General features: G+C 39.7%; 1 long non-coding RNA gene across 1 annotated transcript; it reads left to right on the forward strand.

Annotated features, from left to right (window-relative positions):
* Positions 1-629: 629 nt before the first annotated feature.
* LOC120307341 lies at positions 630-14,287 on the forward strand. The gene is made up of 2 exons (XR_005556494.1): positions 630-752; positions 13,852-14,287. It is a non-coding gene; the product is annotated as an uncharacterized LOC120307341 (long non-coding RNA).
* The last annotated feature ends 2,506 nt before the right edge of the window (positions 14,288-16,793 follow it).

A 16,793-nucleotide genomic window follows, 5' to 3' on the forward strand; every position in this document is an offset into this window, starting at 1 on the left:
TTATACCTGTTTTGTTTTCTTGCAGGTGGATCTCTCTTATTGTTAAGAGGGGCCGGATGTCAGAATCCAATTATATTTCATCTTTAATTATCAAATATAGAAACTCCCAATTCTGCCTTCTCTGGATTCTGCCATCAGAGGGAGAGAAGGGGGAGAACAAAGGGGCTTTATGGCCCTCACTTCCTTCAGTACACTTCAAAGAGCTGAATGCTGAATGTGTGTTTATTGTAACATCAAAGCGTTAGCACTAGAGGACCTTATCATAACAAAGAAGGGTATTTGCCTTTCAGGTAGTTATCTGAAGTCTCCATCCAGACGGAAGAAAGAAGAAAGGGGGTGGAACTGTGATACTTGAAACTATCACTGGAAGGGGGGTTGATTGGGTGGGACTACTGGGGAACCCCTTAAAACCTTGAATGGGAGAGCTTGAACCCCAAGTCCTGTCTAGCATGCCTGCAACCATTTTCTCTTAATAAAGGATTCCTATTGGAAGAATTATTCCAAGAGTTCTGTCTTCTTAAGATGCAAAGTGGGGTGGGTCCTTACATTTGGTTAATATTAATCAAGGTTATGCTTTCTGAGGCTTAGCATGCTATACAAACCCAGCTTGTTTGCTTACTTCATTGCTTAGGGTGTGGGACCAGAACAGATGCTGAATCAATCCTGGTTCTGGGGATCATCTTGTCCTGTGATTGGTGCAAAGTGGACATTTTGACCAACATGCACACCAGTTCTCTCTCATTGCACCTCCAGTAAGTAGAGGTTTTTGCTCTTGGCTGCAGATCTCAGCATTTATAGCTCCCTGGCTTGCTGCTTTCTCAGAAGCTTTTACTTTCTTGAAAATTGGAATTACTGTATGTTGGAATTGCAGTCCTCTAACTGTGCTTCTAATTGCCTTTCTCTGTTATCCTAATTGGCTGAACCACATTCGCCTTCTTCGAAATGACCTTCCCTCTCTTCTAGGAATCAGCCAGTTCAGGAAATCAACACGTGTCCAGGAACTTGCCTTGTATAACATCTGGTTTTACTTTGAGCTCCATAAGCTTTTCTGCTTTCCTCTCCCAAATCTGTAGCCCTAAGACAGATGTTCTGTATGTAGCTAATTCTCAACTTACGACCAAAATTGGAACCAGAATTTCCATTGCTAAGCAAGGTGGTTGTTAAGTGAGTTGCACCCAATTTTATGACTTTTTTTATTGCTACGGTTGTTCAATGAATCAGTGCACTTGAGTGAATCATATGATCATTAAGCAAATCTGTCTTCCCCCAATGAGTTTGCTTAGCCAGCTGGGAAGGTCACAAATGGCCATTACCTGACACCTGGGACACGACAACTGTGGTAAATGCATGCTTATTGCCAAGCACCTGAATTTTGATCATGTTCAATCAGAATATAGCTGGAAGGGACCTTGGAGGTCTTCTAGTCCAACCCCCTGCTCAAGCAGGAGACCCTATACCATTTCTGACAAGTGGCTGTCCAGTCTCTTTTTGAAAGATTCCAGTGATGGAGCCCCCACAATTTCTGAAGGCAAGTCGGTCCACTGGTTAATTGTCCTCACTGTTAGGAAGTTTCTCCTTAATTCCAGGTTGCTTCTCTCCGTGATTAGTTTCCTTCGTTTCTTGTCCTGCCTTCTGGTGCTTTGGAAAATAAATTGACCCCCTCTTCTTTGTGATAGCCCTTCAGATACTGGTGTATTGCTATCATGTCCTCCCTAGTCCTTCTTTTCTCTAGACTTGCCATACCCAGTTCTTGCAACCATTCTTCACATGTTTTAGTCTCCAGACCTTTAATCATCTGCAACCATGTGGCTGCAGAGACACTGCAGCAGTCATAAGAGCAAGGACTGGTCATAAGTCACTTTCTTCACTACCACTGTAACTTTGAACAGATGCAAAACAAGTGGTTGTAAGTTGAACACTACCTATATATCCTTCTTTTCCAACAAGGTAGAGAAAATGAGCACAGTGAGGCTTCTGGAGTTCTTTCTGGCTTCTTCACCAACCTACAAGACCCCTCTATTTTTTTTTCTTGTAAATGAAGCAACATATGTGTGCTTCTTTCTGGTCTCTTTTGATATTTTCTGTGTGCACTGGAGAACACTGAGTGGGCTGTAAATGTTCTGGCCTGGGTCACATGACCAGGAGGGAGGGGTTTAGGATGGAGTAATCAGACCCATTTTGAATTCTTGATTCTATTGACTGTCCTATACATTGGAAACTTACTTATTTTTCTGCCTGGATCCAGCTCATTTTCATACCCAATCATTCCTCTGAAGATTTCTCCACTCATGCAATATTTAATCCCATACTGTTCAGTTTTTGCAGAGTTATCCTGCTGACAGACAGATGGGTGGGCAAAGTCCTGAGCCCCTTTGCATCATTCCTTTCCAAATTTCTTTGGTTTGACTATAATAATGCCCATAAGGCATTCTTTAGCTCTGTAATAGGAGGAGAAAATCCATAGGCTTCTTTTGACTTTTATTATAACTACTGTAATAATACCTAATTGACAGCATTCTTTAACCAGAATAGTTGCTCATGGGAGATGGTGCCCTACCTATATCAGTATGTTTATCAACCTTGCTGAAGAAACCTCATTCCACTCCTGAGCTGATAGTGGTAGAGAAAACCTCTCCAAGTGAAAACAGCTGGCCAATCCCAGTAAGGGTTTCTTAATCCTACCATGTAGAATTCCCTTCTCCTTAATTCTCCTGACCCTTTTAAGTGCTGTACTTAAGACAGTGTTTCTCAACCTTGACAATTTTAAGGCATGTGGACTTCATCTCTCAGAATTCCACAGCCAGCATTGCTGGCTGTGGAATTCTGGGAGTTGAAGTCCACATGCCTTAAAATTGTCAAGGTTGAGAAACACTGTACTTAAGAGATCCCGTTTTATTATATGCTCCCTCTCCCAGAATACAGAATAACAGAGTTAGAAGGGACCTTGGAGGTCTTCTAGTCCAACCCCCTGCTCAAGCAGGAAACTTTCTCTGAGTCAATGTTGCCCCCTGAGCACACTGGCTAAAGAAAAACTGTCCCTGCAGTTTTGTTGGCAAGATTTCAGAAGTGGTTTGCCATTGCCTCTTTCTCAGGACTGAGAGACCACAACTAGCCCAAAGTCACCTAGCTGGCTTTGTGTCTAAAGCAGGACTAGAACTCACAGCCTCCCAGTTTCAAGCCTGATTCCTTAATTGCTACCCCAAAATGACTCTCATCTCTCCTCCCCTTAATTTTTTTTTAATTTTTCCTTACATTGGTTCTGTGATGCAAAGTGTTTCTTGTCTATTATTCCTTGGCACCTATTGCTGCATCTTTAGGTATACTCCATTACCTTCAGCTAGTCCAGTATTGTTTTCTTTGAAACATTTATTATTGCTATTCTGGATCAAGTGTGTCTACATTCTCTACATTTTTTTTTCATCTTTCATTCAGAAACTCAAGATAGCATACATGGCTCTCTCACATCCCACTTTATTTTGCCCAGTATCCTATATGGTTAATTATTTAAAAACCAAGAAGAAAGGAAGAAAAAGGAAACCAAAAAGGTTATAAATTCTAGTTATAATAAGATCAAATAAAAATGTCAAAGGAACATTAGTTCTACATATTAAATGATCTTAGATCACTTTAGAACTTCTGATCTTTTTTAAAAAAAATGAGTTGATATCTAATAATTCATGACATTAAACAATGTAACATGTTTTAAATTAAGCAGAGAAATTCCAATACTTTTTTTTTTGAGATGGGCTGGGCTGAGAGAGAATGATTGGCCCAAAATCATCCAGGGAATTTCCATGACTGAGAGTAGACTTGAAGACAAGTTTCCCAGTCTTAGTCCAGCATTTGAACCAGTATATCACACCTCTCTCTAGCAGAACAACGTGTTACCCTAAAAGTTAAATGTTTTTATCACAGAAGATGTTTAGGTGGATGCTACACTTTGTAAAAGAAAAGCTTGTTAACGGTCTGCAGCACTTGAGTTGTGAAGGGAAAACAAATGTTTTGGGGTACACATCTGTGTTCATAGCACCCTCAATTCCAAAAAAGAAGATGCATCTTTGCTTGGAATCAAATAGTTGCCTTGCATCACACTAGGGCAGACATGTCAAACTCGTGACGTCACATGATGTCACGCAACGTTTTGGAGCTTTTTCCCTATTGCCAGCAATGGGGTAGGCGCGGTTTCTTGGTGACGTATCTGGCCTGCAGGCCATCAATTTGACACCCCTGCACTAGGATATCTTCATGAAAAATTCATTCATTCATTCATTCATCATCCATCTCACAATTGAGAGATGGGCAGCTTACAGCAAAGACATCGTTGATTTAAAGCAGGGGTACTCAAACTTGGCCCTTTTATAACTTGTGGACTTCAACTCCCAGAATTCCTCAGTCAGCATGCCTGGCTGAGGAATTCTGGGAGTTGAAGTCCACAAGTCATAAAAGGGCCAAGTTTGAAGACCTCTGATTTAAAGCTTTGTAGATCGATACTACATTTGGCCTTCAGAGTAGATTTTTACCTTTAAACCTGAAACACTGTCTTTTTATAGTAAGTTATTACCTTTTTGGATTTTTTTTTTTTACAAGGGTTTAATATAGGGAGATGGAAATTATTGAAAATAGATGATTGAACTTTGTTGTGGGTTAATGGGTTGGTTTAAAACATTGTTCTTTTTTATTCTCTTTTTCTTTCTTATTACCCCATGATAGGTTACTTGATGTTTATTGAGCTTGGTTGTTGTCTTCCAGATGTTATCTCCAGGTTAGGTAACATTACCAGTGCACTAATGAAACATCTGCAAGAAAATCACCAAGCTCAGACAACACCAAGAACACAACAGTACATCTCAGTTCACTTGAGTTTATATGTTCTCTCCTATTTTCCTGACTTTTTAGAGCCATCTTGTCTCTTTCCCATAGAAAGCAAGAATACAAGCATTACTAGTGCAAGCCTCTTTGGGCAGATTATGATATGAACGCTTATTGCATCGCCGACTCACTACTCTGAGATGAGACTTGAGCAAATAATACTTGTGGAGTCCTCCTCTCTTTGAAATTTCACTTCAGATCCTTGGAGGAAAGAAAAAAGAATTAAAAATAGCACTCGATAAATTAAGCACTAATAACCATCTGGGATTGCCATTTACAGAGCTTTATACTATATTAGATAGCTCTTCCTCCTTCTCAGTCTTTTTTTGGAACCTCTGTCCAGCCTCACTGCCAAAATTCAGTGGCTCAGTTTGCTGCTGGAATTCGCAGGACGTTATAAATACGTTTTCATGCATCTTTGAAGCATGGGAATATAATCTTGCTTGGACGGTTAAAAAGTTCTGGACTTTGCCCCATCCACTCTTTCATTAGAGTGGAATTCAGTATTCCCTTCCTACAGGGGAGGGGGCAAGTCAAGCCCTCAACTCCACTCAAGAATGTCTGCAGTAATAAAGGCTCAACTGTAAATAAACAATAAAGACTAAGTGGGCTTCTGACTCATCCTACTAATGTTTAGGCAATCAAATAGTAGATGACAATCCATTTATAATTTTGAATAAAGAGTGAGGGCAAGAGACTACCACCTCCGGAAGCATTAGTCCTCACTCTGCACTAATCAAATACATGTATAAAATGAAAATAATTACCTCCAGATTTAACAGTCTCCCAAGAGGGGCCACGTGGCAATCAGAGAGTCAAAAAAACAGTTGAGACCATCACTATAGCAGTTCCTCATATGGAAAAGTGTTGAAGTTGGATCACTGTGCTTTGTATTGTTCCAGTGTTCTTGTTTGGACTGCATTTTTTTTTTTTTTTTTTTTTTGCTGGGGTGGTGCTATATTGAAGGTTATTGGGGGGCGAGGAGCTGCAGAAAGGTGATCTATCCAATCAAAAAGCCAAATAAGTAATCCTGCACATTCTTCAGCTCCACATTCAGCTGCGGTATGTGCCAAGCTTTCCTTTTTGTTATGACTTAAAAATGTATTCTTATGATTATAATTGGTTACATAGTTGGCCAGATGTTTAGATTGGATTTGATATTTTTGTCCGCCTATCGAGTCCTTCCCAAGGACCTGCAATAGGCAGATGTGGATGTTTGATGCTATTAAAGATATCGCCACAGGATGTAAACTGTTCTGAGTAAAGCTGCCTTTTGGAATTGACTGGTGGTGCTCAAATGGTGCTTCAGTTGTTTTGGGATGCACCTATTACTATTGGTATTAACTTCACTTTCTTTTGCCACAGTCGTTCTGTTTCTATTAGCAGGTCTTTGTGTGTTGTTATCTTCTTCAGTTCTTCTCTTCCACTGTCTCCAGTTACTGCCACGCCCACTATCCAGAACTTTTTGTCTTTCTTATCCAGAATTGTTAAGTCTTGTTACAGGTAGTCCTCAATTTACGACCACAAATGAGCCAAACATTTCTGTTGCTAAGTGAGACAGTTGTTAGTGAATTTTTCCCCATTTTATGTCTTTTCTAGCTATAGTTATTAAGTGAATCACTGCAGTTGTTAAATTAGTAACATGGTTGTTAAATGAATCTGGCTTCTCCATTGACTTTGCTTGTCAGAAGGCCACAAAAAGTGATCCCATGAGGCTGGGACACTGCCACCATCATAAATACATACATATGTATTTGGGGGCTGGACTAGAAGACCTCCAAGGTCCCTTCCAGCTCTATTCTATTCTATTCTATTCTATTCTATTCTATTCTATTCAGTATTTGAGGAGCTGCCACCAAGAAGAGGGGGTCACATTATTCTCCAAAGCACCAGAGGGCAGGACAATAAACAATTATTGGAAACTGATCAAAGAGAGAAGCAACCTGGAATTAAGGAGAAAGTTCCTAACAGTGAGGACAATTAACCAGTGGAACAGCTTAGCTCTAGAAATCTTGGGCGCTCCATCACTGGAGTCTTTCAAAAAGAGACTGGACAGCCACTTGTCTGAAATGGTATAGGGTCTCCTGCTTGAGCAGGGGGCTGGACTAGAAGACCTCCAAGGTCCCTTCCAGCTCTATTCTATTCTATATAAATGCAAGCTAGTTGCCAGGCATCCAAATTTTGATCATGCACCCATGGGGATGCTGCAGTGGTTGTAAGTGTGAAAAAGGTCATAAGTCACTTTTTCAGGGCCATTGTAACTTTGAACGGTCACTAAATGAACTGTTGCAGGTCGAGGACCACCTGTATTATTTTTCCTTCAAGTCAATCTTGACTCCTGTTGACTACATGGACAAATCTTGACTCCTGTTGACTACATAGACTACAATAGTTGGCAAAATTTTCAGAAGTGACTTGCTATTTCTTTTTTCCTGGGGCTGAGAGAGAGGGACTGGCTCAAGGTCACCCAGCTGGTTACTCTCCCAAAGGCAGCACCAGAACTTACAGTTTTCTTATTTCAAGCCCAATGCATTTAACCTACAGCAAACTGGCTCTAATATATACAAGGGTATGCACCCTCTTTGAAAGCCAGAGTGATTTTTTGCTTTTGAATAGCATGCTAGAGATCACATGGGAGGTGCAAAAAATAATTTAAATTAAATCAATCTTTTAATTTAACACAATCAATAGATTACCAGCTCTCCATTTTTCTAGTACTTTGGAATTATTCCCAATTTGGAATAAAGCCCAAATCTAAACAACATAGATTTTGTTTTATTATTTTACTCACAAGCAATTGGGTAGGCAACTCTAACCCACCCTATCCAAATTCAAGATTTATTGAGCCGCTGAGGAAAGACTGCTGGTGATCCCTTATCTAAGTACCATCCAAAGCTGACCTAGATTTGCTTCTGAACTTAAAGTCAGCTGATATTTGTGTAGACTTTTTCAATTAAAGACTCAGGGGGGAAATATGGGTCTGGTTCTACTTACAAAATGTTAAAGACAAGGAAAATAATACATTTTGTTTTTCCTACATTCCACCCCCAATCTTCCAAGTATTATTTTTTTAGAGAAAAAAGGCTAGGCTTTTGGAGCAGCTAGGCTTTTTTTTTTTTTTTTCAAATTTTCACAACTACTCCTAAATAATTTCTCCTGCCCCTCTCTCTCCCACTCGGGTATAAAGACCTTGAGCTTGTCAACTGGAAAAGTGATAGCCCGGGTTTGAGACCCCAGCCCTGTGTGATGGGGTGAGCCCCCATTAACTTGCTCCAATTCCTGCAAACCCAACAGATAGAAAGCATGCAAATGCAAGTAGATGTAAACAGTTCAGGACTTACAACATTTCATTTAGTGACTGTTCAAAGTTACAACAGCATTGAAAAAAGTGACTTATGACCATTTTTCACACTTATGACCATTGCAGGATCCCCAAGGTCATGTAATCATGTTTTGCGACCTTTTGACAAGCAGAGTGAATGGGGAAGCCAGGTTCACTTCACAACTGTGTTCCTAATTTAACAATTGCAGTGATTCACTTAACAAACGTGGCAAGAGAAGTTATAAAATGGGGCAAAACTCACTTAACAAATTTCTCACTTAGCAACATAAATTCTGGACTCAGTTGTGGTCATAAGTCGAGGACTACCTGTAGGTACCACTTCAGTGGGAAGGTTACAGCGTTCCGTGCGCCTTTGGTGTATAGCCTTGCTGGCCACATGACCGCTGAAATGTCTTCGGACAACGCTGGCTCCCTGGGCTGAGAAACGGAGATGAGCAGCGCCCCCTAGAGTCAGACAGGACTGGACTTTATTTTTGGAAGACTTCTTGAGTCTAAGCTTAATCAATAGGCCACCCTGGGGCCAGAGTTCACACATCCTTCATTTAACAGAGGTGAGCAGAGGTGAGCATTTTCTGGATGATATGAAATGATTCCCTATCTGGAAGCTTAACCTCAATCAGGCAGTTGATATTAGTAAAACAAAAGAGCTTGTCCCCAAATTGACATCCATCCTCTTTGCTTGCAAAATCACCATTGGTTTTGCCCTTAGCATTTGTCTCACTGGTTCTCTGTCTTCCATCATGTTCTTAGTTATATTGGAGATGATGTGCAAGGAGTCCAGAACTATTTGGACATGACAATTGAAAATCATATCAACCTAAGAACTTCTGAAGTTAATAAAAAAAAAAAAACATAACTTCTTGCAGGCCTTTTACTTCCTGATTTTGAAAAGGATTGCAGTTGCTATGCAGGTGGCGTAGCTCGGAAGGACAAATGTAGCTATCCCAACCATGTACTATCTGATGACTACGTTCGCCCATCTTGGTAAATCTTGGTAGATCTTGATGAATCCTAATTATGACTTAATAAACTATAATGGGTGACTTTTTTTCCCCAATGCACAACTGTAAGCCATAGGCTTATATGTATACCTATAAGAGCCGTGGTGTCGCAGTAATTAGAATGCAGTATTGCAGGCTAATTTTGCCAACTGCAGCAATTTGATCCTGGCCAGCATAAGGTTGACTCAACCTTCCATCCTTCCAAGGTCAGTAAAATGAGGACCCAGATTGTTGGGGGCAATATGCTGATTCTATAAATTGCTTAGAGAGGAAACTATGAAGTGGTATATAAACCTAAGTGCTATTGATATTGCTATGTATGTACCGTATGTATGTATGCATGCATGTATGTATGTATGTATGTATGTGCCAGCAGTGCACTGCAGCTGCCAAAAAAGCCAATGCATTCTTGGGCTGCATCAACAGAGAGATAGTATCAAGATCATGTGAAATGTTAATACCGCTTTATACTGCTTTGGTAAGACCACACTTGGAATATTGTCCAGTTTTGGTCACCATGATACAGAAAAGATGTTGAGACTGTAGAAAGAGTGCAGAGAAGAGCAACAAAGATTATTAGGGGGCTGGAGACTAAAACGTATGATGCACTGTTGCAGAAAATAGGTATGTCTAGTCTAATGAAGAGAAGGACTGGGGTGACATGATAACAGTCTTTCGATATTTGAGAATCTGTCCCAGAGAAGAGGGGATTGACTTATTCTCCAAAGCACCTGAGGTCAAGACAAGAAGATATGGAAACTTATCAAAGAGAGATCCAACCTAGAATTAAGGAGAAATTTCCTGACAGTGGGAACAATTAACCAGTGGAACAGCTTGCCTGTAATGGGTGTTCCATTACAAGAGGGTTTTAAGATTGGATATCCATTTGTCTGGAATGGTATAGATTCTCCTGTTTGAGCAGAGGGATTGACTAGAAGACTTCCAAGGTCCCTTCCAACTCTGTTATTATATATTCTGCTTAATATATTCCTCCAAGTTGTCATGGGATTTAGGTTGTGTGGGAAACGTAACACCTAGTGGCATGGAGCATTTTTATTGTATTGATTTTTATATAATGGAATTGATTTACTGGCAGTTTAGAAAGAATATGTGATCACATGTGCCTTAATTGGTTTTGCTCTTTCGGGGATTGTAAATTGATTGCTTTTTATTAGGTTGTTGATGGGCTTTTCTAATTTCATGTTGTAAAGGTCTGTAATTATTGGCTTTCTTTGACGTTCCGATTTGTTCATTGTCTTTTGAATAGGTGGCCCTTGGTTCAAAGGTGCACTAGAAATGAATACATTATTATTAAACATATCATAGATAAGCAAATCATGCCTTAATACTATGAATGAACCAGGCCATTTGGAGATCAGGAAAAATACATTTGTCCTTTGTATTAAATATGCCATATACTGTTCCTCCTTTCCTCCCATTTTCACCCTCTCCTAACCAGAGCTGAGTTGGCTCATTTCACAAGTAAAACTGTACACAAATGGAGATCAGTCATTATGGAGAAACATAGCTGCCAAAACAGACTTGTCTAGGAGATTAACAGTAGAAAGGCTTAGCTTTGATGGATGATCCTGGTGTAAGGAATAAGCCAAAAGCCAATGATTCTCAGATGTCAGTTATGTCAACAACTGACACTGTCAGCTTTCAGGTGGAGAGAAAACTTGGGAAAGGCCAAAGAAATAATAACAATAACAACAACAATAATAATAACAATAATAATAACAATAACAACAACAACGTTGGAAGGGATCTTGAGGTCAACTAGTCCAACCCCCTGCTCAGACAGGAAACCCTATACCATTTCAGACAAATGGCTGTCCAGTCTCTTTTTAAAAACTTCCAGTGTTGGAGCATTCACCACTTCTGGAGGCAGGTTGATCCACTGGTTAATTGTTCTAACTGTCAGGAAGTTTCTCCTTAGTTCTAGGTTGCTTCTCTCCTTGATTAGTTTCCATCCATTGCTTCTTGTCCTGCCTTCAGGTGCTTTGGAAAATAGCTTGATTCCCTCTTCTTTATGGCAGCCCCTGAGATATTGGAATACTGCTATCATGTCCCCCCTCGTCCTTCTCTTCATTAAACTAGACATACCCAATTCCAGCAACCGTTCCTTATATGTTTTAGCCTCCAGTCCCCTTTAGCCTCCAAAGATAAGCATCTTTGTTGCTCTTCTCTGTACTCTTTCTAGAGTCTCAATACAATACAAATACAAGTAGTCCTCAACTTATGATACAACTGAGTGAATTAATGTAATTATGGTCCCCCAAAATCTTTCTTCCTGAGCCATGGAATGTGTTTCCCATCGATTCCTCCACCTATTTTGATTTCAGTCTGAGCTGTACAAGATCTTGTACAAGTTTGACTCGCCTTCCAGGCTGCTGCTAACGAGCCACTTAGGACTCTTTTCCAGCAGCTGCTAATCAACTTCACTCAATCAGCATTTCAGACAAGCTCCTCAATGGAAGACAAACCTCTCACCAACTTGGATGGCTGTGGACAAATTCACATGTTCTTGCTAGGGATGACATGTTACAGGTACTCCTCAATTTACGACAATTTGTTTAGTGTTGGAAATTGAAGAAAAAAAAGATTTATGACCAGTTCTCACACTTAGGACTGTTGCAGCATCCCCATGGGCACACAATCAAAATTTGGGTGTTTGGCAATCAGGATATATCTGTGATAGTTGCAATGTTCCAGCATCGTGTCATCATCATTTCTAGCTTTCCCAGCTGGCTTCCCATAAGCAAAGTCAATAGGGGAAGATGGATTTGTTTAATGACTGCATGATTCACTTATCAACCATGGTAAAAAAAAAAGGTTGTAAATTTGGGCATGACTCACTTAACCTTGCTTAGCAATGGAAATTCTGGTCCGGATTGTGGTCGTAAGTTGAGGACTACCTGTAATTCTTAAATCAAAGACAGGATACCTCACATTATCAGTTTTTGGGTGCTTTCCAGAATCAACTGGCTGGTAAAAGAAACCCAAACTAGATAGCCTGTTTGGATGATGCAATGAATGCTGCCTCAGATTCTGTTCCATAGTTTCTCAAAAGCTTTCGGCCTTGTAAAAAAGTCTGGTTTCTATTTTATTCTGAGGATGTTTTTTTTTTCTTTCAGACCTCTCTGAGCGGTGGTATATTTTTTTTTTATTTTTTTTTTTTTGAGCCAATGTCCTCCATGAAGGTGGTGGAGGGCTGTTACCTGCTATTGCACAGGTAGTCCTTGACTTACATCCACAATTAAGCCCAAAATTTCTGGTTGCTGAGACATTTGTTAAGTGAGTTTTGCCCCATTTTATGACCTTTCTTGCCAAAGTTGTTAAGTGAGTCACTGTAATTCTTAAGTTACTAACATGGTGGTTAAGTGAATCTGACTTCCCCAATTGTGTAGTAGGATAAGCTGAGATGTTAAAAGAACAATTGAAAGACAAGAAGCTATTACCCAGTGGATGAAAGTCACTGGGAACAGAACTGGACTTGAGAATTTTATTCTTATTGATAAATGTGAAACAAGGGTGCCTAGAGAGTCCTGGAGAGATGATTAAGAAAGAGAAATTGAATATTGACCATACCCATTTGGCCAGGTGAAAGAAAGAAGAAAGAAGAACATCATACTTTGTTCATGAGTATTTTCCCCAAATTCTTTAGGAAAGGAATGTTCTCCATAACTTTTTTTTTTGTCTAACCAAATGAGACTTGAAAGGAACAAATAACTTTTTTTATGTAGTGGTTAAGGTGCTGGACAGAAACTGGGAGATTGTGAGTTCTAGTCCCACCTTAGGTACGGAAGCTAGTCAGCTATAGCCACCTGACAGAACTGTGGTGGTGGTGAAAAGAGAAACAGGATGAATGGAGGAGGAGGAGGATTAGTTTGGTGTAGTGATTATATCACCAAGCTTGAAACCAGGAGATGGTGAGTTCTAGTTCCATCTTTAGCACAAAGCCAACTGGGTGACTTTGGACCAGCCATTGTCTCTTAGCCCTAGGAAGGAGGCAATGGCAAACCACTTGTAAAAATGTTGCAGAGAAAACTGCAGAGACTACACTAGGCAGTCATCAGGCATCAAAATTAAATTGAAGTCACCCAAAATAATAATTATAACACCAGCACAGCTCTACTTGTGTTGCTACTAGCGATGAATAAATTTTGGGGGTTTTTGCTTTTCTTTTTCTTAATTCATTGACATGGAAAAAATGCTTCAGAGGCTTTTTCAGGAAAAAAAAAAAGTTCATTGCATTAGACCAGAGCATTTAAAAAGAAAATCAATTTGCTAAATTTGTAACAATTAATGAACTCAAAAAGAGTTATCTCACATTTTTTCACATGTGAATTAGAAGTTAACAAATTGAATAAAAGGCACCAGACGCTCTCAAAATATTCTTATAATGATGATTAACTCAAGCAGACAGAATTAGGTGGCCATTTTTTCACAAATCCAAATGTCCCAAATTTTAAGGTAACCAATGCAGAAGATATCTGAATTAGAAAGTTATAGGTAGATGTTATCCTTTATTTTGTTCATATCCCATTGGAGCATATTCATAATGGAACTGCTAACTGGATACAGCAATATTTTGGAATTTATCCACTTCACTGAATTTTTTTCTCTCTCTCACAGGGGCCTATGCTGCAATTCTTCAGGAGTAATTAATTTATTTTCCATTATTGCCATACAACAATGTGAACATGTCATATTGAAGTTCTGTGGAGAAGCAGCATTTCAGACTGATGGCCTTTATTATCCATGTAATGAAGAAAAAAAGAAGGACACACTTGTGTTTCTAGTGCAGGCAACGTTAGGCTGTGTCCAGAGGTCTTGTAAGTCATCCTTAGCTGAGCCAAACCTGAACCCCAAAGACATGCAAGCTAATACTATTTTTATTATAAAGTTGTATTTTATTTATTTGTTTGTTTGTTTGCTTGTTTGTTTAATTTGTTTGTTTGTTTGCTAAATTTATATGCTGCCCATCTCCCTGATAAAGCGACTTTTACAGTCTGTGAGGAAGATGGGTAGTTTTTAAATATGATCAATCAATAAATAAAAAGATAAAAGATTTCCCCTGTCCATTTATGTCCAACTCTATCAGGTAGTGCACATCTCTGTTTCCTAGTCAAGGGAGCCAGAGTTGTCCAAAGACTCTTCCGTGATCATGTGGCCAGCATGACTACACGGCGAGGCTCACAGAATGCTGTTATCTTCCCACCGAAGTGGTACCTATTTATTTACTCATATTTGCGTGTTTTTGAACTGCTAGGTGGGCATGAACTAGGGCAAGTAATGTGAGCTCATCCCCTCACACAGTGCTCAGGTCTTGAACCCAGGCTGTCAGCTTTCCAGCTGGTGAACTGGGATCAAGAGGTGTAATGGGAACAAGGAATACCCCTGAGGAACAGGAGGAAGAGCCTTAAGCAAGGCAATAGTCAGATCAAGGAAATCTAGTTGACAGTATTTTTAACCATTGGCCATCGTGCCTCCTCCAATCAATAAATATAGTAATACAGTGGTTCTCAACCTTTTCTTCACCATGGAACCACTTTAAATACCTTTTGTGGCCATAGATCAGGGGTAGGCAACCTTGGCTCTTTTATGACTCGTGGACTTCAACTTCCAGAATTCCTGAGCCAGCCATGCTGGCTCAGGAATTCTGGGAATTGAAGTCCACGAGTCATAAAAGAGCCAAGGTTGCCTACCCCTGCCATAGATTATGGCCACAGACCACCAAGACTTAACTCAAGATTTAAATCACAACATTTCTTCAAACCTTTGCAGATTCCCTGTGATGACATCATGGACCCCCCCCCCCAGACTGCAGACCACGTTTGAGAACCACTGTAGCAACAGAATCTTGCAACTCTAAATGAATTTCCCCTCCCCCATCCTCCATGTTTCTTCATTACAAGAGAGGATCATATCTGAGATGCTTTCTCAAATTACACTTCTGTCCCAGGTTGAGATTTCCTTTATCTGACCATTGTCTTGGTTAAGATTCTTCCTCCTGTTCCTCAAGGTTATTCCTTCTTTCCATTACAGCTCTTGATCCCAGTCCACCAGCTGAATTAAATGGTCCCTGTGCACTCCATATTAGTGCAATATGCAGATCTATCCTCTGTGGTCTCCTTCTAGGATGCTTCCCACAGAGATGATGGTTATCAAAGAAAACAAGAACAGCTGTTATATCATTCACCAAGAAGGAAGGCGGATAACTTATTTCCTACTTTTTCTTGACCTACTTATCTCCCTTTGAAGCTTTTCTTTCGTTTTTCTTTTTGCTATATTATAGTCTTCTTTTACATTTCCATTATCTATAAAGCCTCTTTTTGAAATGTATTTGCAGTTTCTTGCACATAAAAAGGGACTCTATACTCTTAAGCCAATCCCATTGATATCAGCTTTCATAATGCCTTTTCTTTTTTTAAAAAAAAAGGGGAGGTGTGGAGTTCATTGTTCAGATTAAAAATATGATGTATTCCACATCAAGGTTAAAATAAATTAATTCATTATTCCATGTCATCAATAGAGACTTGTTTTACACACTGAGCATACTAGAATTATTTATTCTTTTAGGGCAATCCTTCCCTCAGGATGATTTATCTTTGCTTCACTTAAAGAGAGAAAGGTTAATATAACTCAAAACAAAGCAGTAGCAGGAGAAACTGGACACAGCTAAGGTGTGATTCTCCCATCGGTCCAAGGAATTACTCTTGATTTTCCAGGAACAATCATGGAACCACCTGACTATGAAATTATATGGGCAGTTCTGTAAGTCAGGGGTTCCCAACCCCCAGTCTGTGGACTGATACTGGGCCATAGCATGCCAGCAACTGGTCCACACAAACAAGCAAAGTCCCATCTGTAGGATGCAGGCAGCACATAAAACCACACACTCTCCGGCCCGTGGAAAAACTTTTCTCCATGGAACTGGTCCCTGGTGCCCAAGAGGTTGGAGACCTCTGCTGTAAGTGTCAAAAAGGGGTGGTGGTGGGGGAAATCCCTCTATGAAATGAATCTGGAATTGCTAGAAAAGCATCAAACTTTTTAAAGTTCAAACAGTAATGGAGGAAATCCTTTTGGCTTATATTTCAAATAAAATGTAACCTTCACCTGTTCTGAAAACTATCCAGGTCTGTAAAGAAAAAAAAAGTTAAAATAAAAAGAAAAATGTCAGAGCTCAAAACAGTCCAGTTGTAGAAGTAGCTTTTTATTTGAGAGTTTGTTTTGTAAACTGTTTTGAACTTTGCTGAGTTAAGCCACAGACTATGAATATACAAATAATCCCCAACCTAAGACTGGTTGCTTAGTGACCATTCAAAGCTACAACAGATCTCCCCACCTCTACTTACAACCTGGTTCGAAAGTTCTGACAATAGTCATTTGAACATGTTTTATGATGTTTTTGTCCAAACCTGGCATGTACATATGAAATGGCCCATAACAAACAATGGTTTCACTTTATGACCATGGCATTTGCTTTATGACTGAGGCATTCGCTTTACAACAGTGGCCTTCATTTTATGATCCCCACATTCACTTTATGACCACCCAAAAAAGGTCATAAAATT

Source organism: Crotalus tigris, unplaced genomic scaffold (assembly GCF_016545835.1).
Source record: "Crotalus tigris isolate CLP2741 ecotype Arizona unplaced genomic scaffold, ASM1654583v1 scf7180000017550.10884619, whole genome shotgun sequence".
NCBI lineage: Eukaryota > Metazoa > Chordata > Lepidosauria > Squamata > Viperidae > Crotalus > Crotalus tigris.